Below are 25,516 nucleotides of genomic sequence, written 5' to 3' on the forward strand. Positions count from 1 at the left end.
ACTTCTACTCGTTCTACACCAATCAGGATTTTGTAGACCTCAATCATCTCTTTTCCAAGCTGAAAAGCCCTAACCTCTTTAGCCTGTCCTCTTAAGAGAGGAGTTCCATTCCCTTTATCATTTTGGTCACTCTTCTTTGAACCTTTTATAATTCCACTATATTTTTTTGAGATATGGCAACCAGAACTGAATGCAATACTCAAAGTGCAGTCGCACCATGGAGCGATACAAAGTCATTATAGTATTTTCCGTATTAGTCACCATCCCTTTCCTAATAATTCCTAACATTCTGCTTGCTTTTTTGGCCGCCGCCACACACTGAGTACAATATTTCAGCAGATTATCTACAACGACACCTAGATCTTTTCTTGAGTGCTGACCCACAAGGTGGACCCTAGCATCAGGTAACTATGATTCAGATTACCATCTAAACCTACCCTCTGTCTATAAACGCTAGAAGCCTAAAAAAAGATGGGAGTTTATAGCACTAAATGAAGAGGTAGATGTAATAGGCATCTCAGAGACCCGGTGGAAGGAGGACAATCAAGGAGACACTGTGTTAGGATACAAATTATATTGCAATGATAGAATGGATCAAATTGGATGGGAGGGGTGTTAAAGAGGGAATTGAGTGAAACAAAATAAATATCCTATATAATAAAACGCACCTCCAACGTTCTGAAGCTGAGAAAGTGAAGCCTTCAAGCCTTGAAGCATTCCAGCAATGTTCCGGAACTAAGTGTAAGGCTCCATCTCCTCAATTGACGACACGTAGTTCCGGAACGTTGCAGGAATGCTTCAAGGTTTGAAGGCTTCACTTTCTCGGCTTCGGAACGTTGGCGGTGCGTTTTATTATATAGGATGTGCTCGGTGCTTTTCTGTAGCACATGGGGGGAATTTAATATATGCTGATTAAAGTGGAGGAGTGGCTGGAGGGGGGGGCAGGGGAGACAGGACAATCGCTGGGTGGCTGGAGAGGGGGCAGGGGAGAGAAGGAGAATCGCTGGGTGACTGGAGGGGGGCAGGGGACACAGTGAGAATCACTGGGTGGCTGGAGGGAGGGCAGGGAACAGAGGAGACTCGCTAGGTGAAGAGGGGGAGCAGGGGACACGGGAGACTCGCTGGGTGGCTGGAGGGGGGGGGCAGAGGAGAGAAGAGCATTGGTGGGTGGCTGGAGGGGGACAAGGGAAAAAGTAGAATCGCTGGGTGCCTGGAGGGGGAACAGGGGAGAGAGGAGAATCGCTGGGTGGCTAGAGGGGGGACAGAGGAGACACACTCGCACCCAGCAGTCTAACTCTCTCTCTCTATCACACACACACACTCGCACATTCGCTCTCTCTCTCACACACACAGTCAATCTCACACATACTCTCTCAAACATACACACTCCGAGGAAAACCTTGCTAGCGCCCATTTCATTTGTGTCAGAAATGGGCCTGTTTTACTAGTTCTACATAAAACAGTCGTGTGGAATCCTTGTGGATAGAAATTCTATATGTGAAGGGAAAGAGTATACTGGTAGGGCTGTACTACCATCCGCCAGGATAGAATGAACAGATGTATGAACAAATGTTTACAGAAATAAGGAAAGCTGGAAAATTGGGCAACATTATAATAACAGATTATTTCAATTATTCCAAGACTGACTGGATAAGTGCTACATTAGGGAGTGCTAGGGAGGTAAAATTCTTATATATAATAAATGACTACTTCTTGGAGCAACTAGTCCAAGAACCGAAAAGAAAGGGAGCTATTTTAGATGTAATCCTTAGTGGAATGCAGGGCATGTTACAAGATGTAAAGGAGTTGGGTCTGCTGGGAAACAATGGCATAAGATGATCAAATTTGAACTGATATCTGGACTGAAGTCACTAAAGAAATCTACTGTAGCAGCATTCAATTTTCGAAAGCGTGACTATGACAAAATGAGGAAAATGGTTAAAAAGAAGCTGAAAGGGACAGCTGTATAGGTTAGGACTTTAAATTAGGCATATACATTGTTTAAAAATAGCATCATGGAAGCCCAGACCAGATGTATTCCATGTATTAATTAAGGTGGAAAGAAGAGCAAACAATTTATTTATTTATTTATTTATTGCATTTGTATCCCGCATTTTCCCACCTATTTGCAGGCTCAATGTGGCTTACAGAGTTTGGTTATGACATAATCATTCCATGATATCAGATACAATTAGTAATGTTCAAAGATTAGGTAAGGGAAGAGAGAAGGAAGGTGTTAGGCTGGATATAAGGTGGACTGTAATAACTGTGTGGATTGGTGAGGTAGTTTTGTAAGGCTATAACAATATATAACAATAGCCAGCATGGTTAAAAGATTAAGTGAAAGAGGCTAATAGAGCCAAAAGAGCATCCTTCAAAGAATGGAAAAAGAATCTGATTGAAGAAAATAAGAAGCTATATAAGCAGTGTTAAAGCTAGATGCAAAGCAATGATAAAGAAGGCTAAAAGAGAATATCATGAAAAACTTGCCGTGCAGACAAAAACTCATAGTAGCACCATTTTCAAGTACATCAGAAGCACAAAGCCTGTGAGAGAATCTGTGGGACCGTTAGATCATGAAGGAGCAAAAGGGGCACTCAGGAAGGACAAGGCCATAGCAGAGAGACTGAATTAATTCTTTGCTTTGGTCTTTACGGAAGAAGATGTAGAGACCTACCTGTACCGGAAATGGATTTCAAGGATGATGATGCAGAGGAACTGAAAGAAATCTCAGTGAACCTGGAAGACATACTGAGCAAAATTGGCAAGTTTAAGAGTGATAAAACACCTGGACCAGATGGTATACATCCTGGAGTACTGAAAGAACTCAAACATGAAATTGCTAATCTGTTGTTAGTGATTTGTAACCTGTCATTAAAATCGTCTGTAGTACCTGAAGATTGGAGGGTGGCCAATGTAACGCCGATTTTTAAAAAGGATTCCGGGGTGATCCAGGAAATTACAGACTGTTAAGCCAGACTTCAGTGCCAGGGAAAAAAGTGGAAACTATTATAAAGAATAACATTTCAGAACACATAGCCAAACATGGTTTAATGGGACAGCTTCAGCATGGGTTCAGCCAAGGGAAGTCTTGCCTCACCAATTTGCTTAATTTCTTTGAAGGCATAAATAAATATGTGGATAAAGATGAGCTGGATGATGTACTGTATCTAGATTTTCAGAAAGCTTTTGACAAAGTTCCTCATGAGAAACTCCTGATAAAATTAAAAAGTAATGGGATAGGAGGCAATGTCCTTCTGTGGATTAGGAATTGGTTATTGGACAGAAAGCAGAGGGTAGGGTTAAATGGCCATTTTTCTCAAATGAGGAAGGTGAATAGTGGAGTGCCGCATGGATTCTGGGACCGGTGCTATTTAAGATATTTATAAATGATCTGGAAAACGGAACGACGAGTGAGGCAATTAAATTTGATGATGACACAAAACTATTCAAAGTTCTCAAAACACATGCGGATTGTGAAAAATTGCAGGAAGACCTTAGGAAACTGGAAGACTAGGCAGGATGCTAGGAGTTATTAGAAAAGAGATGCAAAATAAGACCAAGAATATTATAATATTTCTGTATTGCTCCATGAGTATTTAGTTCAATTCTGGTCACAATATCTCAAAAAATATATAGCGGAATTAGAAAAGGTTAAAAGAAGAGCAACCAAAATGATAAAGGGGATGGAACCCCTCCCATATGAAGAAAGGTTAAAGAGGTTAGGACTCTTCAGCTTGGAAAAGAGATGGCTGAGGTGGGATGTGATTGAGGTCTATAAAATCCTGAGTGGTGTAGAATGGGTTGAAATTAATTGATTTTTCACTCTTTCAAACAGTACAAAGACCAAAGGAAACTCAATGAAATTACATGGAAATACTTTTAAAACAAAGAGAAGGAAATATTTTTTCACTCAAAGAATAGTTAAGCTCTGGAACTCACTGTCAGAGGAAGTGGTAACAGTGGTTAGCATATTTGGGTTTACAAAAATATTTGGACAAGTTAAGAACATTAGCATAGCCATACTGGGACAGACCAAAGGTCCATTAAGCCTAGTATCCTGTTTCCAACAGGGGCCAATCCAGGTCGCAAGTATCTGACAAGATCCCAGAACAGATTTTATGCTGCTTATCCTAGAATATGCAGTGGATTTTCCTAAGTCCATCTTAATAAGGGCTTATGAACTTTTCTTTTAGAAAATTATCCAAACCTTTTTAAACCCTGCTAAACTAACTGCATGTACCCCATTCTCTGGCAACGAATTCCAGAGTTTAATTACTCATTGAGTGAAGAAAAGGTTTCTCTGATTCATTTTAAATTACCTACTTAGTAGCTCCTTTGCATGCCCACTAGTCCTAGTATTTTTGGAAAGAGTAAACAAGCAATTCACATCTACCTGTTCCACTTCTCCTCTATCATATCTCCCCTCAGCTGTCTCTTCTCCAAGCTGAAGAGCCCTAGCTGCTTTAGCCTTTTCTCATAGGGAAGTCTTTCCCATCAACTTTATCATATTTGCTGCCCTTCTCTGTACCTTTTCTAATTCCACTATATCTTTTTTGAGATGCGATGACCAGAACTGCATATACTGTATTCAAGGTGAGGTTGCACCATGGAGTTTTCCATTCCTTTCCTAATAATTCCTAACATTCTATTTGCTTTCTTAGCCACTGCTGCACAGAGGGTTTCAACATCATATCAATGATGACACCTAGATCCTTTTCCTGGGCAGTGACTCCTAATGTGGAACCTTGCATCACGCAACTATGGTTTGGGTTCCTCTTTCCCACATGCATCACTTTGCACTTGCTCACATTAAAATTCATCTGCCATTTGGATGCCCAGTCTCATAAGGTCAATTTTTCACAATCCTCTTGCAATTTAACAACTTTGAATAACTTTGTGACATCAGCAAATTTAATTACTCACTATTTACTCCCATCTCTAGCTCATTTATAAATATGTTAAAAAGCAGCGGTCCCAACACAGACTCCTGGGGAACCCTACTATCTAGACCCTTCTCCATTGAGAATACTGAGCATTTAACCCTACTCTCTGTTTTCTATCTTGTAACCAGTTTTTAATCCACAATAGGACATTGCCTCCTATCCCATGACTTTCTGATTTCCTCAGGATTCTTTCATGAGGTACTTTGTCAAATGCCTTTGAAAATCCAGATACACAATATTGACTGACTCACCTTTATCCACATGCTTATTCACCCCTTCAAAGAAATGTAGTAGATTGGTGAGGCAAGATTTCTCTTGACTAAATCCATGTTGGCTTTGTCTCATTAATTCATGCTTATGTATATGTTCTCTAATTTTGTTCTTTATAGCAGTCTCCACCATTTTGCCTGGCACCGATGTCAGGCTCATCAGTCTATAATTTCCCGCATCACCTCTGGAACCCTTTCTAAAAATCGGCGTTACATTGGCCACCCTCCAACCTTCTGGTACTATGCTTGATTTTAAAGATAAATTACATATTACTAACAATAGCTCTGCAAGTTCATTCTTCAATTCTATCAGTACTCTGGGATGTATACTGATTTGCTACTCTTCAATTTGTCAAATTGCTCCATTACATCTTCCATGTGTACAGAGATTTGATACAGTTTCTCTGATTCGTCAGCATTGAATACCCTTTCTGGCACTGGTATCTCTCCCATATCTACCTTGGTGAAGACTGAAGCAAAGAATTAATTTAATCTCTCCACTGTGCCCTTGCCTTCCCTGATTGCCCCTTTTATCCCTCGGTCATCTAGCGGTCCAACTGATTCTTTGCTAATATACCTAAAAAAGTTGTTATTCTATGTTTTTGCCTCCAACGCAATCTTCTTTTCAAAGTCTCTCTTTGCATTCCTCATCAGCGCTTTGCATTTGACTTGCCATTCCTTATGCAATTTCCTATTAATTTCAGTCAGATCCTTCTTCCATTTTCTGAAGGATTTTCTTTTAGCTCTAATAGCTTCTTTCACCTCACTTTTTAACCATGCCAGCTATCATTTCCCTTCCTTCCTCCTTTTTTAAATACATGGAATATGTCTGGTCTGGGCTTCTAGGATGGTATTTTTCAACAGCATCCATGCCCGATATAAATTTTTGAACTTTGCAGCTGCTCCACTAAGTTTCTCATTTTATCATAGTTTCCTTTTTGAAAGTTAAATGCTAACATATTGGATTTTCTGTGTGTCCTTACTCCAGAGCTGCTATCAAATCTGATCATATTATGATCATTGCTATCAAGTGGCCCCAGCACTATTACCTCCTGTACCAGATCATGTGCTCCACTAAGGACTAGGTTTAGAATTTTTCCCCCTCTTGTTGGGTCCTGAACCAGCTGCTCCATAAAGCAGTCATTGATTTCATCAAGGAATTTTACCTCCCTAGCATGCCCTGATGTTACATTTAACCAGTCAATATCAGGGTAATTGAAATCACCCTTTACTACTGTGTTGCCCAGTTTGTTAGCCTCCCTAATTTCTGATAACATTTCTACACCTGCCAGCGACCTAGTGGTAAAGTTTCCCATGATAACTGGGCAATAATGACCTACGCGCGCCATATTCCACTTGGTGCGCACAGCTGACATGCACCAGAAAATAAAAAATATTTTTCGTGTGCGCGTAGTGAACACACGCCAAAAATGAAATTACCACAAGGGTCACGCGGTAGCCGTGTAGTAATTCCATTTTGGCATGCGTTGAACGCAAGTAGACACTTACGAAACTTAGTAAAAGGTCCCCTAAGTTAGTCATTGGGTTCTCTAAGCTCAAGAAGCCCACTTGTTTCCAAATACAGTCTCCCCTAATTCTATTAACACAGGCAGGCACTATTAATTCATTCATTCATTTCTGTATTTATATACTGCTTAGACCTAAACAGTTTACAGTTTCATTTTACAGGTACTAGGTCTATCCCTAGTGAGCTCAGAATCTAAGTAGTACATTGTACTACTGTTATACCTGGGGCAACAGTGGGTTAAGTGATTTGCCCAGGGTCACACAGAGATGCAGAGGGAATTGAACCTGGTTCTCCAGGATCTCAACCCACTGCTGACTCTCAGGCAGCAGTGGGAATTGAACCCAGTTCCCTAGGTCAGCAAACTGCTACACTATTAGACCACTCCTACACTCCAATATTGCCAATGATTGTGTATGCTATCATTCACAAGCCTGGTGGGCAATATTGACACTCCCTATCATCCTTATCTTACAGACATAGCATAGCACATCACCATTTAGTTTGTCAAAGTTTCAGGTACTGCAAGGGCAACCAGTTTTCTCAAACTGTAAGGCTCAAAGAACTTTTCTATTAAGTCAGTTTTTCCAGACCACTCAGCTCTCCAAGACCTAATCAGAATTCCAGGAGCCCTTATTTTACAGGGCCTAACACACACCTATAAGGTTTATATATCAAGAACATTCTGCAGAAATACCAGATTTTCCCAGCACAGACTCACTCACTGTCAGTCATTAAACATACCCGATTCAATGTCAGCAAATCCCAGTCAGACTATTATAGATTTGATAGCTGTATATTCTTTTGAGGGTAAAGTGATGCACAGCACTTAAACTTTCTCACAATTTTCACTTCACACACATTCTCAGTCATATCCTAATACATCCATGTAAATCAAACACTTTTTCTGAATGTTTCACACTAAATTCAGGAGCTCTTCTCACTCACATCTGATCTCGACACTGTCTTCAGCTCTTCTCCCAACTGAAAACTCAAATTGTTTCCTTGGAAACTGACTCTAGTGATGTCACTAACAATGTTACCATTTTCATCTCTACCCAATCAGACAAGCACTTAGATAGTTCTAAGGATTTTTGCAATCATCCTTAACAGGTTGTAAACCAAGTTTTGAATTGAATCTCCATTCTAAACTCAAATTTTCTATAGAAGTCAATTACCAAACACCATTTTTGCACAAACAAAATAAAATCCATTCATTTTCACACATACCAGACATTTGTTCACAAAATATTCATATTTACCAATTTTGAAACCTCAAGTCACCACATTTTCCACAATATTCACCAAAAATCACAAAACTCCATGACATCACCTCACACTGACATAACAATATTAAATAGATGATTCACATGTGGCATGTCTTCCGCACAGGCATTTTTAACTTTTAAACACCCCAAACCCAAAACTACTACTTTTAACATAGTAACATAGTAGATGACGGCAGAAAAAGACCTGCACGGTCCATCTAGTCTGCCCAACAAGAAACTTATATGTGCTACTTCTTGTGTATATCTTACCTTGATTTGTATCTGCCATTTTCAGGGCACAGACCGTAGAAGTCTTGCCCAGCACTAGCCCCACCTCCCAAACACCAGCCCCGCCTCCCAATCTCGGCTAAGCTTCTGAGGATCCATTCCCACAAAAACACATTTTTTTTTCTAAACCCCAAATCCACCCATACAATTCCCCGCCCTTGCCTCAACTATAATTGAAAACTAATTAAAATAATTTGAAATAACCTGGGACAAAACCCATAAAATTACCCTAAAATAAAATTATATTGGAGTAGCCTAATGGTTAGTGAACTAGGCTGAGAACCTAATTCCCACTACATCCCCTTGTGACTCTGGGCAAGTCACTTAATCCTCCATTGCCCCAGGCACAAAAATTTAGATTGAGTTCACCAGGGACAGAGGAAATACCTGCATATAATAAATGTAAATCGCTTTGAGTGTACCACAGAAAGGCAGTATATCAAATCTCATTACTCTTTAAATTTCCCACATGCATCACATGCATTTTTTTAACCCAGAGTCACTCATACCTGGCTCTCCTGATCAGTGGCGTAGCTGAGGGTGGGCCTGGGTGGGCACAGACCCACCCAGTCTTGCCTCAGGCCCACCCAGTCAGCATGTCCTGCTCTTAATGATGTCACTTCTTGTTTCTTTTGCGGGAATGTGGTAGAGAAGCCTGTAGACCCGGTGCAGATTGCCTATAGGAATTGCAACAGGCATTGGCTCTCTGAGGTAGGACTGGGGGAGGGGTTTCAGACAGAAACGGGCAGACGTCAGGTCATTTAAAAAAAAAACAGTATATTGAATGTATGTACGGGGTAGGGGTGGGGGTAGGAAGGGCCCACCCAGGTTAACTCTGGACCCACCCAAAATGGCAGGTCTGCCTACGCCCCTGCTCCTGATGAAATTCTGGTCCCTTCTGCGTTCCAATGAGATCTAGGTGCATTTTTCCCACAGTGTGGCCCAGGCACAAGTTCCAACAGCAAGCCTGCTAGGCAGCTTCAAAATAGCCCCAGATTCAATTTGGGCATGCTCCGGGGCATGTCTGTGCATGCATGGAAATGCTCCCACACCAACTGCAGCTCACTCCCTGGGCTCTCCTACAGCTAGTGGCTGCATCAACCACAACTCTGGTGCACTTGGCATGCCCAACGTTCACTCGGCCTCCTGAAGTCTGGGAATGGCACCAGAGGACCAGGGTAATCCTGGACCTGCCACCTCCTCCATACCAGCCTATCTGAAAACATCAGTACCAGTCCCTTGGTGGCCAAGCTATAAGCCGCTGTGGCAATGCAGCACCTGTCCACAACAGCCCCAGAACCCAGCCTGAGATGACCAGCACCACCTGAACATAGACCTGGCCCTAGCCAAGTAAGGTTTGTTATAACCCTTTAGTTATAATATACACTTGGTCGTCTCCCTAATAAGTGACCAAGAGACCCACAATGTCCCCAAGATGCTTTGAGTAGGTCCTCAGTGTAGCAATCCTGCTGGTGGACTTTCCCCAGATCCACTTTGCTATAATCTTCTCTTCCCCTGTTCCATGCACTGCTATCTTAGTCTCTCCACTTGTACCAGTTGAGACTGCTGCTGCACTGCTGGGCATTGGTTCACCTCCAAAAATCCTGCTTCAACCAATGCATCAACCTGCTTTTTCTTTACTGTGCACTCTGTAAGACTTGCCTTCATAAGTAAATGCCACTTGTTTGTTTATCACTTCAAAAAATGTAATATTTATTTATCACATTTGTATCCCACCTTTTCCCACTGATAGCAGGCTCAAAGTGGCTTACAAAAATATTGTAGTAAGTTACAATGCAAGAAGTACAATTTTTCAAATTTAGCAGAATAAAAAATAACATTAAACAGCGATGGGTATTGAAGTAGGATATGAATAACAATCAGTAGTAAATACGAAAGATAAGATGTAATTAGAGTCTATTGGATCTTATAGTAGTAAGGGATAATTCTGATTATGTTGAACCTGGGGAGTAAGCCTTATTGAACAATACTGTTTTCAATGTTCCTAAAATTTAGGTAGTTCTGGGTAGTTTTTGTTAATTTGGGTAAGGCGTTCCACAGTTGAGTGCCAATGTAAGTGAAGTAATAGATTGGTGAGGCAAGATTTCCCGTCACAAAATCCATGTTGGCTTTGTCTCATTAATCCATGCTTTTGAATATGCGCTGTAATTTTGTTCTTATAATATTCTACCATTTTGCCCGGCACCGACATAAGACTCACCGGTCTATAATTTCCCAGATCTCCCCTGGAACCTTTTTTTTTTAAATAGGCGTTACATTGGCCACCCTCCAATCTTCCGGTACCATGCTTGATTTTAAGGATAAATTACATATTACTAACAATAGCTCCGCAAGTTAATTCTTCAGTTCTATCAGTACTCTGGTATAAATACCATCTGGTCCAGGAGATTTGCTACTCTTCAATTTGTAGAACTGCCCCATTACATCCTCCAGGTTTATTTTATGTTATTTTGCTGCATTTATATCCCACATTTTCCCACCTATTTGCAGGCTCAATGTGGCTTACAATATAATACAACTACAATCACATTGATGGAATAGAGAATCAGAGTATATATTTTATTTTTATTACATTTGTACCCCGCGCTTTCCCACTCATAGCAGGTTCAATGCGGCTTACATATTATATACAGGTACTTATTTGTACCTGGGGCAATGGAGGGTTAAGTGACTTGCCCAGAGTCACAAGGAGCTGCCTGTGCCTGCAGTGGGAATCGAATCCAGTTCCCCAGGACCAAAGTCCACCACTCTAACCACTAGGCCACTCCTCCACAGCATAAGGTGCATAGGAATATTATGGTAATCGTATTAACGGAGAAGAATTTCAGAATTATTGCTGTTAGGTTCATACGAAAATTATGTTGATTAAGAAGTGGGTAAATGGATAACAACATAACATAATGATATCAGGACAGGGTATGATTATCGGTAATTAGGGTGTAAATAAAATAGGCAAAATGAAAGCGTTCCAATATACATTGTGTCTGGTGTAGTTTAGGAGTCAGATCGTTCTGAGGGATCCATTTTGTACGCTTTTTTTAACAAGTAAGTCTTAAATAGTTTCCGGAAGGTCATCAGGTCGCGTGTGTTTCTTATAGTGGTTGGTAATTCATTCCATCATTGTGTACAGATGTATGAAAAACTAGATATATGTATTGATTTGTATTTAAGTCCTCTGCAATTGGGGTAATGGAGATTTAAGAAAGTATGTGATGAGCTTTTGTTGTTTCTTTCTGGTAGATCTTTAAGGTCTGACATATAAGATGGGGCATGTCCAAAAATAATCTTATGAACTAAGGTGCATATCTTGAATGTAACTAAATCCTTTAGTGGAAGCCAGTGCAATTTTTCTCTGAGGAGTTTAGCACTATAGTATTTCGCCTTTCCGAATATCAGTCTGGCTGCGGTGTTCTGGGCAGTTTGGAGTTTCTTAATGGTTTGAGCCTTGCAACCCGCATTTAAGGAATTGCAGTAGTCCAAATGACTCAAGACCAGTGATTGCACAAGTTTGCGGAATGTCTCTCTTGGGAGGAAAGGTTTTACTCTTTTAAGCCTCCACATTGCATAAAACATTTTTTAATAACATTTTTCACATGGTTATCTAGATTAAGGTTACGATCAATTGTTACACCTAAGAGTTTCAGGTTTTCCGCAACAGGAAGAGTGTGATTTAGTATGTTTATATTGGTATAGTTGATTTTATTATAGAGATTTAATTAAGTTTCTCCGACTCGTCAGCTTTGAATACCATTTCTGGCACCGGTATCTCTCCCAAATCTTGGTGAAGACTGAAGCAAAGAATTAAATTAATCTTTCTGCTATGGATTTGTCTTCCCTGATTGCCCCTTTTACCCCTCGGTCATCTAGCGGTCCAACTGATTCTTTTGCCAGCTTCCTGCTTTTAATATACCTAAAAAAAACTTTTACTATGTGTTTTTTGCCTCCAACGCAATCTTTTTTTCAAAGTCCCTCTTAGCCTTCCTTATCAGCGCTTTGCATTTGACTTGACATTCCTTATGCTGTTTCTTATTATTTTCAGTTGGTTCCTTCTTCCTTTTTCTGAGGGATTTTCTTTTAACTCTAATAGCCGGTTGTCGTTTGGTCTTCCGTCCTCCTTTTTTAATACACAATATATTTGGCCTGGGCTTACAGGATGGTGTTTTTGAACAGCATCCATGCCTGATGTAAATTTTTGACCCTCGCAGTCGCTCCTCTAAGGTCTTTTGTCACAATTCTTCTCATTTGTCATAGTGTCCTTTTTTAAAGTTAAATGCTAACGTATTGGATTTCCTGTGTATACTTACTCCAAAGCTACTATCAAATCATATTATGATCACTGTTATCAAGTGGCCCCAGCGCCATTACCTCCCGCACCAGATCACGTGCTCCACTAAGGACTAGGTCAAGAATTTTTCCTTCTCTCCTCGGCTCCTGTACCAGCTGCTCCATAAAGCAGTCCTTGATTTTGTCAAGGAATGTTACTTCCCTAGCATGCCCTGATGTTACATTTAACCAGTCAATATCGGGGTAATTGAAATCACCCATTATTATTATTTATTACATTTGTACCCCGCGCTTTTCCACATAATGCAGGCTCAATGCGGCTTACATAGTAAATTGAAATACAAGGTCATGTAATAGAAATTTCAAAACATTGTAAGTTGAGCATGATAGTGTATGATACGTTGAGCTTGATAACATATGATTAGGATAAGAGAGGGTAGATAGGATAGTATAATTAGGGAGAAAATAGGTAAGGAGGGATAAAATAAAGGGGAGATGGAGAAGAGAAGGATGGGATGAGTAGAGGGGGAATGGGGAGGTGGGATAAATAAAACCAATGATGAGGTCGTCATCTAAGTCAGAACAGAATTGGGAGTGGAGGTTGGCAGTGGCGTACCTAGGGTAGTTGACACCCGGGGCCGGTCATTTTTTAACACCACCCCCCCCCTCCAAAATCTAGTACTAGGCATGCCGAGAATACAAAACACTCAGGACCTATAGAGCAATTCTAGCATACCATAAGCAGTAATTTCTACAAGTCACACAAGGAAAAGGAAAGCATCTTAAACACTACAGTGAGCACTAGAACATCAATTCACCTACTGTAAAACGAAACCAGGCAGAATAACACAGATCGTCCATCTTGCACAGTCAATGCCAACCGAAAGCCATGTCTTTTTCACAAACACAGATACACCCTAATCCACTATAGAATAAGCAATAACCTTTCTATTTAGACAAAAATTAAACTGAACCCCCAAGATGCCAGACTCTGCATACAATGCAACACCACAGAAACAGAAAATGTCCCCTAGTACTATGCAAAACATAAAGACAGCAGATGTAAATTTGAAAAAACTAACAAGTACCAATCACCACTTTACAAATTAACAAATAGAAATAAAACAAATATAGAAAATAAAATACCATTTTATTGGACTAATACATTTAGCTTTCAGAGGCCAAAACATCCTTCCTCAGGTCAATACAGTATAGTGCTGTTACAATATCCTACCCGGACCTGAGGAAGGGGGTTTTGTTCTCCGAAAGTTAGCCAGAATGTATTAAAATTAGTCCAATAAAAAGATTACCTTGTTTACATGTTCTATTATAAACATTAACACAGCTACAATACTACTTTATCCTAAAGCAAAAAAAAATAAAAATATATATTTTATTTACAGTTTGTCGTCTCTGGTTTCTGCTTTCCTCATCTTCTTTTCACTGTCTTCCTTCCATCCAGCATCTGTCTTTGTTCTCTCTCTGCCATCCAGTGTCTGCCCTCTCTGCTGTCGCCTCCATCCAATGTCTGCCCTCTCTCCCTGCCCCTTCCATCTACATCTGCCCCTGTCTGCCCTCTCTCTCTCCCCCTTTCTATCCCTTCCATCCACTGTCTGCCCTTTCTCTCTGCCCCTTCAATCCATCATTTGCCCTCCCTCTCCCATCCATCCAGGGTCTGCCCTCCCTCTCCTCCCCCTTCCATCCAGGATCTGTCCCCTCTCTCTTCCCCTTTTTTCAGCCCCCAGTTCCAGCCCCACTATCCCACCAGTCCCCAGTTTCAGCCCGTCCTTTTCTTCCACCAGTCCCGAGCTTTAGCCCCCAGCCACTTCTCCCTGTCCCCTTTTTAGCCCCCAGTTTCAACCCCAGCCCTTTTATGTCACCAGTCCTGAGCTTCAGCCCCAGCCACTTCTCCCTGTCTCCTTTTCAACCCCCAGTCCCCACAATTTCAGCCCCTGCCGCCTTTCAGCCCCCAGTCCCAGTACTAGCCCCCTTATCCCACCTACCCTCCTTCAGCCCCCTTCATCTACATGCCTTGCCCCCCTTTTCAGCCCGACCCATTCTCCCACCTGACCCAGGCATGCCCCATTTTCCGTCATGACCCCTTCTCAGACCCCAGTTCCAGCCCCCTCCTCCCATTTGAGAGCCCCCTCCTCCCATCTAAGAACCCCCACCCCAGTCCCCTTCTCCCATCTGAGAACCCCCAGAACACCCCTCTCCTCTCCCATCTGAGAACCCCCCCTCCCCACCCCAGTCCCCTTCTCCCATCTGGAAACCCCTCCCCACTCCAGTCCCCTTCTCCCATCTGAAAACCCCCTCCCCATCTAAGAACCCCCACAACACCCCTCTCCTATCTGAGAACCGCCTCCCCACCCCAGTCCCCTTCTCCCATATAAAAACCCCCTCCCCTCCCCATGTGAGAACACCCCCTCCCATCTGAGAACCCCCTCCCCACTCAGTCCCCTTCTCCCATATGAAAACCCCCTCCCCTCCCCATGTGAGAACCCCCAGAACACCCCTCTCCCATATGAAAACCCCCTCCCCTCCCCATGTGAGAACCCCCACAATACCCCTCTCCCATCTGAGGACCCCACCCCGACTCTCCTGCTCTCACCCCTACCTTTAAAAAAAATTTTTTTGAAGCTTCGTTGCAGGCAGCGCTTTGCGTCTGCCCTGCTTGTTGTAAAAGTAAATCTCTTCGCTTCGTCGTCGTCGGGCCTCACTATGTCCCGCCCTCGCGGAAATTACCTCAGAGGAGTGCGGGACATAGTGAGGCCCGACGACGACGAAGCAAAGAGATTTACTTTTTACAACAAGCAGGGCAGACGCAAGGCGCTGCCTGCAACGACGCTTCAAAAAAATATTTTTAAAGGTAAAGTGGGAGCAGTGGGAGCGAAGCGGATCACCCCCCCACCCACTGATACCCGGGGCGGACCGCCCCCCCTTGGTACGCCACTGGAGGTTGGTGAGATTAGGTTGGGACATTAGGATAGGCTTGCTTAAAGAGATGAGCTTTCAGCATTTTTCTAAAGGGCAAGTAGTCGTTAATTAATCGGATTGGTCTTGGTAGAGCATTCCAAAGCTGGCTGCCCAAAAAGGAGAAACTGGATGCGTATTTAATTCCTCTACAATTGGGAAGGTGTAGGTTGAGATAAGTTCTTGAAGAAATAGATCTGTTTCTGGCAGGGAGGTCGATCAAATCATTCATGTAGCCAGGAGATTCACCGTGTATGATCTTGTGGGTCATTGTGTTGATCTTGAAATTTATTCTTTCTTTGATGGGGAGCCAGTGAAGCTTCGAATTTTGATTTGCCAAAAATAAGTCTGGCTGCCGTGTTTTGGGCAGTTTGGAGTCTCTTCAGTATTTGGGTTTTGCATCCTAAAAAAACTGTTGCAGTAGTCAATCTAGAAGTACAGAAACAATAGCAGATCACAAGTGGATAACAACATCTCTTTATTAAGGTAGGGCGAAACATGGTCATGTTGGGTCTTTTATGTGATTTTATTAAAGCGACATTCTTATCTAGTCCTGGTGATCTGCTGTTGTTCGTATTGTGTTGCCAGTTTGTTTGCGTCCCTAATTTCCTTTAACATTTCTACATCCATCTGTTCATCCTTGCCAGGTGGATGGTAGCATATTCCTATCACTATCCTTTTCCCCTTTACACATGGAATTTCAATCCATAGTGATTCCAAGATGTGTTTTGTTTCCTGCAGAATTTTCAATCTATTTGAGTCAAGGCTCTCCAACATACAATGCTACCTCTCCGCCAATTCGATCCACCCTATCACTACGATATAATTTGTACCCTGGTATGACAGTGTCCCACTGGTTATCCTCCTTCCACTAGGTCTCAGAGATGCCTATTATATTTAATTTTTAATTTAGTGCAATATATTCTAACTCTCCCATCTTATTTCTTAGGCTTCTGGCATTCGCATATAGACATTTCAAACTATGTTTGTTGTTCCTATTTACATCATGCTCAGTACTTGACAGTATTAATTTGCAATCTTTTGTCTGATTTTTATTTTTATTTAAGGACACCTGATCTACTATGGTCTCTTTTGCAACCTATCGGGATACCATATCTTCCCTGTTTTGGGATCTTGCCAGGTATTTGTGACCTGGATTGGCCACTGTTGGAAACAGGATGCTGGGCTTGATGGACCTTTGGACTTTCCCAGTATGACAATACTTCTCCGAGGACAAGCAGGCTGCTTGTTCTCACTGATGGGTGACGTCCACGGCAGCCCCTCCAATCGGAAACTTCACTAGCAAAGGCCTTTGCTAGTCCTCGCGCGCTCATGCGCGGCCGTCTTCCCGCCCGAACCGGCTCGTGTTCGTCAGTCTTCTTTTGTCCGCGCTCGGTACGGTCGTGTTTTCGCCGTGTCGGTCCCCGCAAAGTCGACCTCGCGCGTTCGTCGTGTGTTTTCGAGAGAGAAAAATTGTAATCCATTCTGTGTGGGAAAAGACTTTTTGTCTTTTCTTCCCCCGCTATTTTCAGCTTTCGCCCCGGTAAGTTTTCTTTCGTCGTCGGGGTAGGCCGCTTTTAGGCCTCGGGTCGAAGTTTTCTTCCCCTTGTTTTTTTCGGTGCCTTTTCCGCCATTTCGACTTTTGATCTCGCCGGCGTGATTTTTTCGCCCATGACATCGAAGTCTACCAGCGGCTTCAAGAAGTGCACCCAGTGCGCCCGGGTCATCTCGCTCACTGACAGGCACGCGTCGTGTCTTCAGTGCTTGGGGGCTGGGCACCGCCCGCAGGCCTGTAGTCTGTGTTCCCTTTTGCAAAAGCGGACTCAGGTAGCGAGATTGGCCCAGTGGAACGTTTTGTTCTCGGGCTCTTCGTCGGCATCGGCACCGGGGGTATCGAGTGCATCGACATCTTCAGCGTCCAGAGCTTCATCCTCGGCCGCCAGTGCATCGAGGCATCGGCCCTCTGCATCGGCGCCGAGACATCGGATAGCTGCATCGACGTCTGTGGTACCGGGACCTCGTCTGCTGATGTCGTCGGACGGTGGTGCTTCGTCTGGAGTGCAGGTGAGGGCTGTCCATTCCCCTGCTGGTGGCGGCGAGCCTTCGGGTGGGTCTCCCCCTACCCTGAGGGCTCCTGCGGTACAGCCCCCCCGAGACCGACCTCCTTCGGCCTCGGCCCCGAGGAAGCGACGACTGGATTCTACGTCCTCCTCGTCGGTGCCGGGAAGCTCCGGTGACATGCTTCGTTCCAAGAAATCGAAGAAGCATCGTCATCGGTCTCCTTCCCGGGTCGGCACCGAGAGCTCTGGGTCGCCGAGGGAGTCGGCACCCACCAGGCATCGGCACCGAGAGGACCGCTCACCCTCTGTTCAGGAGGTGTCGATGCGCTCCACTCTGGACAGCCCGGAACAGCCTCCACGCCCGGAACAGGTTCTGACGTCGACGCCTGCATCGACCTCCATGCCTTTCTCTGCAGCCGCTCTGAACGAGAGCCTCCGGGCCGTTCTCCCAGAGATTCTGGGAGAGCTGTTGCGCCCTACCCCTCCGGTACCGGCGGTGCTTGCGCCACCGGTACCGTCGAGCGTGGCGCCGGCTGGCCCATCGCCCGAGGTGAGTTTTCCGGCGTCGGTGCCGCGTGCGGTACCGGCTGCCGTCGCCTCCCAGGAAGGCTCCCCGACTACGTCGGCGGAGGGAGCTTCGCCGATGCGGGCGAGGGAGTCTACCTCTCGACGCCCCCATCGTGGACGTGGCTCCACAGAGTCGAGTCGGGCACGGTTGCAGACACAGGTCCGTGAACTTGTGTCTGACACCGAGGGTGAGGCCTCGTGGGAAGAGGAAGAAGACCCCAGATATTTCTCTGACGAGGAGTCTGAGGGTCTTCCTTCCGATCCCACTCCCTCTCCTGAGAGACAGCTTTCTCCTCCCGAGAGTCTGTCTTTTGCTTCCTTTGTCCGGGAGATGTCTACGGCCATCCCCTTCCCAGTGGTTGTGGAGGACGAGCCCAGGGCTGAAATGTTTGAGCTCCTGGACTATCCTTCTCCACCTAAGGAAGCGTCCACTGTACCCATGCACCATGTCCTAAAAAAGACATTGCTGGCGAACTGGACCAAGCCTTTAACTAATCCCCACATCCCCAAGAAGATCGAGTCCCAGTACCGGATCCATGGGGACCCAGATCTGATGCGCACTCAGTTGCCTCATGATTCTGGAGTTGTGGATCTGGCCCTAAAGAAGGCTAAGAGTTCTAGGGAGCATGCTTCGGCGCCCCCGGGCAAGGACTCTAGAACCTTAGACTCCTTTGGGAGGAAGGCCTACCATTCCTCTATGCTCGTGGCCAAAATTCAGTCCTACCAGCTCTACACGAGCATACACATGCGGAACAATGTGCGGCAGTTGGCGGGCTTGGTTGATGCGCTCCCCCCTGAGCAAGCCAAGCCTTTTCAGGAGGTGGTCAGGCAGCTGAAGGCGTGCAGAAAATTCCTGGCCAGAGGGGTGTATGACACCTTTGATGTTGTGTCCAGGGCCGCTGCTCAAGGTGTGGTGATGCGCAGGCTCTCATGGCTGCGTGCCTCCGACCTGGAGAATAGAATCCAGCAGCGGATTGCGGACTCGCCTTGCCGTGCGGATAACATTTTTGGAGAGAAAGTCGAACAGGTGGTAGAGCAGCTCCACCAGCGGGACACCGCATTCGACAAGTTCTCCCACCGGCAGCCTTCAGCCTCTACCTCTACAGGTAGAAGATTTTTCGGGGGAAGGAAGACTGTTCCCTACTCTTCTGGCAAGCGTAGGTACAATCCTCCTTCTCGACAGCCTGCGGCCCAGGCTAAGCCCCAGCGCGCTCGCTCTCGTCAGCAGCGCGCGCCTCAGCAAGGCCCCTCAGCTCCCCAGCAAAAGCAAGGGACGAGCTTTTGACTGGCTCCAGCAGAGCATAGCCGCCATCCAAGTGTCAGTGCCGGGCGACCTGCCAGTCGGAGGGAGGTTGAAAGCTTTTCACCAAAGGTGGCCTCTCATAACCTCCGATCAGTGGGTTCTCCAAATAGTCCGGCAAGGATACACCCTCAATTTGGCCTCAAAACCTCCAAATTATCCACCGGGAGCTCAGTCTTACAGCTTCCAGCACAAGCAGGTACTTGCAGAGGAACTCTCCGCCCTTCTCAGCGCCAATGCGGTCGAGCCCGTGCCATCCGGGCAAGAAGGGCTGGGGTTCTATTCCAGGTACTTCCTTGTGGAAAAGAAAACAGGGGGGATGCGTCCCATCCTAGACCTAAGGGCCCTGAACAAATATCTGGTCAAAGAAAAGTTCAGGATGCTTTCCCTGGGCACCCTCCTTCCCATGATTCAGGAAAACGATTGGCTATGCTCTCTGGACTTGAAGGATGCCTACACACACATCCCGATACTGCCAGCTCACAGACAGTATCTGCGATTTCAGCTGGGCACACATCACTTCCAGTACTGTGTGCTACCCTTTGGGCTCGCCTCTGCGCCCAGGGTGTTCACAAAGTGCTTGGCTGTAGTAGCAGCGGCACTTCGCAGGCTGGGGGTGCACGTGTTCCCATATCTCGACGATTGGCTGGTGAAGAACACATCCGAGGCAGGAGCCCTGCAGTCCATGCAGATGACTATTCGCCTCCTGGAGCTACTGGGGTTTGTGATAAATTATCCAAACTCCCATCTTCTCCCAGTGCAGAGACTCGAATTCATAGGAGCTCTGCTGGATTCTCGGACGGCTCGCGCCTATCTCCCAGAGACGAGAGCCAACAACTTGTTGTCCCTCATCTCGCGGGTGCGAGCGTCCCAGCTGATCACAGCTCGGCAGATGTTGAGATTGCTAGGCCACATGGCCTCCACAGTCCACGTGACTCCCATGGCCCGCCTTCACATGAGATCTGCTCAATGGACCCTAGCTTCCCAGTGGTTCCAGGCTGCTGGGGATCTAGAAGACGTAATCCACCTGTCCACGAGTTTTCTCGAATCCCTGTATTGGTGGACGATTTGGTCCAATCTGACTCTGGGACGTCCCTTCCAAATTCCTCAGCCTCAAAAAGTGCTGACCACGGATGCGTCTCTCCTGGGGTGGGGAGCTCATGTCGATGGGCTTCACACCCAAGGAAGTTGGTCCCTCCAGGAACGCGATCTGCAGATCAATCTTCTGGAGTTGCGAGCGATCTGGAACGCTCTGAAGGCTTTCAGAGATCGGCTGTCCCACCAAATTATCCAAATTTAGACAGACAACCAGGTTGCCATGTACTACGTCAACAAGCAGGGGGGCACCGGATCTCGCCCCCTGTGTCAGGAAGCCGTCAGCATGTGGCTCTGGGCTCGCCATCACGGCATGGTGCTCCAAGCCACATATCTGGCAGGCGTAAACAACAGTCTGGCCGACAGGTTGAGCAGGATTATGCAACCTCACGAGTGGTCGCTCAGTTCCAGGGTAGTGCGACAGATCTTCCAGGTGTGGGGCACCCCCTTGGTAGACCTCTTCGCATCTCGAGCCAACCACAAAGTCCCTCAGTTCTGTTCCAGGCTTCAGGCCCACGGCAGATTGGCATCGGATGCCTTCCTCCTGGACTGGGGGGAGGGTCTGCTGTATGCTTATCCTCCCATACCTCTGGTGGGGAAGACTTTGTTGAAACTCAAGCAAGATCGAGGCACCATGATTCTGATTGCTCCTTTTTGGCCGCGTCAGATCTGGTTCCCTCTTCTTCTGGAGTTGTCCTCCGAAGAACCGTGGAGATTGGAGTGTTTTCCGACCCTCATCACACAGGACGAAGGGGCGCTTCTGCATCCCAACCTCCGGTCCCTGGCTCTCACGGCCTGGATGTTGAGAGCGTAGACTTTGCCTCTTTGGGTCTGTCAGAGGGTGTCTCCCGCGTCTTGCTTCCAGGAAAGATTCCACTAAGAGGTGTTACTTCTTTCTATGGAGGAGGTTTGCCGTCTGGTGTGACAGCAAGGCCCTAGATCCTCGCTCTTGTCCTACACAGACCCTGCTTGAATACCTTCTGCACTTGTCTGAGTCTGGTCTCAAGACCAACTCTGTAAGGGTTCACCTTAGTGCAATTAGTGCATACCATTACCGTGTGGAAGGTAAGCCGATCTCAGGACAGCCTTTAGTTGTTCGCTTCATGAGAGGTTTGCTGTTGTCAAAGCCCCCTGTCAAGCCTCCTACAGTGTCATGGGATCTCAATGTCGTTCTCACCCAGCTGATGAAACCTCCTTTTGAGCCACTGAATTCCTGCCATCTGAAGTACTTGACCTGGAAGGTCATTTTCTTGGTGGCAGTTACTTCAGCTCGTAGAGTCAGTGAGCTTCAGGCCCTGGTAGCCCAGGCCCCTTACACCAAATTTCATCATAACAGAGTAGTCCTCCGCACTCACCCTAAGTTCTTGCCAAAGGTCGTGTCGGAGTTCCATCTGAACCAGTCAATTGTCTTGCCAACATTCTTTCCCCGTCCTCATTCCTGCCCTGCTGAACGTCAGCTGCACACATTGGACTGCAAGAGAGCATTGGCCTTCTATCTGGAGCGGACACAGCCCAACAGACAGTCCGCCCAATTGTTTGTTTCTTTTGATCCCAAAGGAGGGGAGTGGCTGTGGGGAAACGCACCATATCCAATTGGCTAGCAGATTGCATTTCCTTCACTTACGCCCAGGCGGGGCTGGCTCTTGAGGGTCATGTCACGGCTCATAATGTTAGAGCCATGGCTGCGTCGGTAGCCCACTTGAAGTCAGCCTCTATTGAAGAAATTTGCAAAGCTGCGACGTGGTCATCTGTCTACACATTCACATCTCATTACTGCCTGCAGCAGGATACCCGACGCGACAGTCGGTTCGGGCAGTCAGTTCTTCAGAACCTGTTTGGGCTTTAGGATCCAACTCCACCCCCCGAGGGCCCTGTTTGTTCTGTTCCAGGCTGCACTCTCAGTTAGTTGGTAAATTTTTTTAGGTCAATCTCAGTTATGTCCTCGCCGTTGCGAGGCCCAATTGACCATGGTTGTTGTTTTGAGTGAGCCTGGGGGCTAGGGATACCCCATCAGTGAGAACAAGCAGCCTGCTTGTCCTCGGAGAAAGCGAATGCTACATACCTGTAGAAGGTATTCTCCGAGGACAGCAGGCTGATTGTTCTCACAAACCCGCTCACCTCCCCTTTGGAGTTGTGTCTTCCCTTGCTTTGTTTTGCTACATATGGGACTGACGAACACGAGCCGGTTCGGCGGGAAGACGGCCGCGCATGCGCGGTGCGCATGAGCGCGCGAGGACTAGCAAAGGCCTTTGCTAGTGAAGTTTCCGATTGGAGGGGCTGCCGTGGACATCACTCATCAGTGAGAACAATCAGCCTGCTGTCCTCGGAGAATACCTTCTACAGGTATGTAGCATTCGCTTTATGTACTTGTACCTTATCCTGAACCATGCGCTTTTGAGCGACTGTCAGCCTTCCCCCCCATTTCTAGTTTAAAAGCTGCTCTATCTCCTTTTTAAATGTTGATGCCAGAAGCCTGGTCCCACCCTGGTTAAGGTGGAGCCCAACCTTTCGGAATAGGCTTCCCCTTCCCCAGAATGTTGCCCAGTTCCTAACAAATCTAAAACCCTCCTCCCTGAACCATTGTCTCATCCATGCATTGAGACTCCAGAGTTCTGCCTGTCTCTTGGGCCCTGCATGTGGAACGGGTAGCACTTCAGAAAATGCTACCCTAGAGGTTCTGGATTTGAGTTTTCTACCTAAGAGCCTAAATTTGGCTTCCAGAACCTCTCACTCACATTTTCCTGTCATTGTTACTCACATGTACCAAGATAGCCAGCTCCTCCCCAGCATTATCTAAAATCCTATCTAGGTGATGCGTGAGGTCCGCCACCTTCGCACAAGACAGGCAAGTCACCAGGCGATTCTCACATCCACCAGCCACCCAGCCTATCTATATGCCTAATGATCGAATCACCAACTACAACAGCCGTCCTAACCCTTCCCTCCTGGGCAGCACTTGGATACATATCCTCGGTGCGAGAGGATAATACATCCCATGGTGGGCAGGTCCTGGCTACAAGAGTACTTCCTACTTCACCAGGGTGATACTCTCCTTCTAGGAGACCTCCCTCCTCCAAGGTAGCACAAGGGCTACCAGACTGGAGGTGGGACTTCTCTACAACATCGCTGTAGGTCTTCTCTATGTACCTCTCTGTCTCCCTCAGCTCCACCAAGTCTGCTACTCTAGCCTCAAGAGAACGGACACGTTCTTTGAGAGCTAAGAGCTCTTTACATTGGGCACACACATATAACTGCTCACCAACTGGGAGATAATCATACATGTGACACTTGCTAAAGTATTAAGGATATTAGCCTAATATAAAAATGTCTTTTAGTTTATATGGTATATTGTGTGATGTATTTAGTGCTTCCTTCTTACATAGTAATGAAATGTATTTAAAACTCAGTAAGAGCACTCCTTGCTTGTTATCCTAATTACAATAACTGACTATAAATGAAGAGTTGTCCTAGGGGTGGTGGGTGTTGGGGAGGGTGGAAAGACTAAACTAGATCCTGCAGTGCCTGCTAGAGGCTATCTTTTAATGCTTTGGTACAAAGCTCAAGTTTTAAAACTAAGGGGAAAAGACTATGGAGATTAGTTGATAAAATGTGCTTTTTTATATTTTTATTCTGCCTATCACTAACCTACAATTCCTCCTTTAAACCCCAATCTTTAAGTTCCCAAAGCACAAAGCAAAATACTATTCACTTACCAGAGAAATGTCCTCTTCTCTCAGAATTTATCCAAACCTTTTTTAAAAATCCAGATACACTAACCGCTGTTACCACATCCTCCAGCAGCGAGTTCCAGAGCTTAACTATTCTTTGAGTGAAAAAATATTTCCTCCTATTTGTTTTAAAAGTATTTCCATATAACTTCATTGAGTGTCCCCTGGTCTTTGTACTTTTTGAATGAGTGAAAACATGATTCACTTTTACCCGTTCTACACCACTCAGGATTTTATAGACCTTAATCATATCCCCCCTCAGCCTTCTCTTTTCCAAGCTGAAGAGCCCTAACCTCTTTAGCCTTTCCTCATATGGGAGGAGTTCCACATACATGACAATAATGATGATGATGTGATTGGAGTTTATAACTTGACATTGACATTATTTGATGTAAGGTGAATATTTGTTGTATTGTTTGTAGTTCAATATCAAAAGAAAAAAAAAAAGAAAAATACATAGAAAAATCTATTTTTATCCCACATTAGCCCGAGAGTGACTCAGGTACACTGTGGTTTACATAGCAAACAATTAAATGAATGATACATATTAAAAAAGTATATAAACAGATTATAAAGTACAATAAATAATGCTATAACATTGGCTTTTTTTAAATTTGGTGAATTAATCTGGATGCAACTGTTCTTAAAGGTAGATGGATAGAGAAGAAGATTAAATCATAATTAAGTTTGTAAACAAAGAAGTGAAGATTAATAAATATGGGTTCAATTTGGGCTAGATATAATTAGGGAGGAAAGAAGTTAAATTAATTGTATGAATGGATAATGTTCAAATAGAATTCTTTGCCTTCTGAAAGGCTAAATTGAAAAAACGAGTTTTCAGTAGGTTTCTGAAGGACAGGTAATCATCTGTATATTTAGTTGTTGGTAGAGAATTCCAAATTTTAGTGCCTTGACATGAGAAACTGGCATTGTGAATTGTTTTTTAGATTACATTCCTACAAATAGGGAAATGCAGAATGAGATATTCTCTGGATGATGATACGGCATTACGTGGGAGTAAATCAATGAGATTGTTCACAGTGGCATAGGAAGGGGGGGCGGGAGGGGCGGTCCCCGGGTGCCTGTTCTGGGGCAGAGAGAGCAGGGAACCAGCGGGGCCGACGCAGCTCCGAGTGACGTGCACTCGGGGCGGATCGGCCCTCCCGCAGGTAAGAATGTGGTCTGGGGGGGG

Source organism: Microcaecilia unicolor, chromosome 1 (assembly GCF_901765095.1).
Source record: "Microcaecilia unicolor chromosome 1, aMicUni1.1, whole genome shotgun sequence".
Lineage (NCBI taxonomy): Eukaryota > Metazoa > Chordata > Amphibia > Gymnophiona > Siphonopidae > Microcaecilia > Microcaecilia unicolor.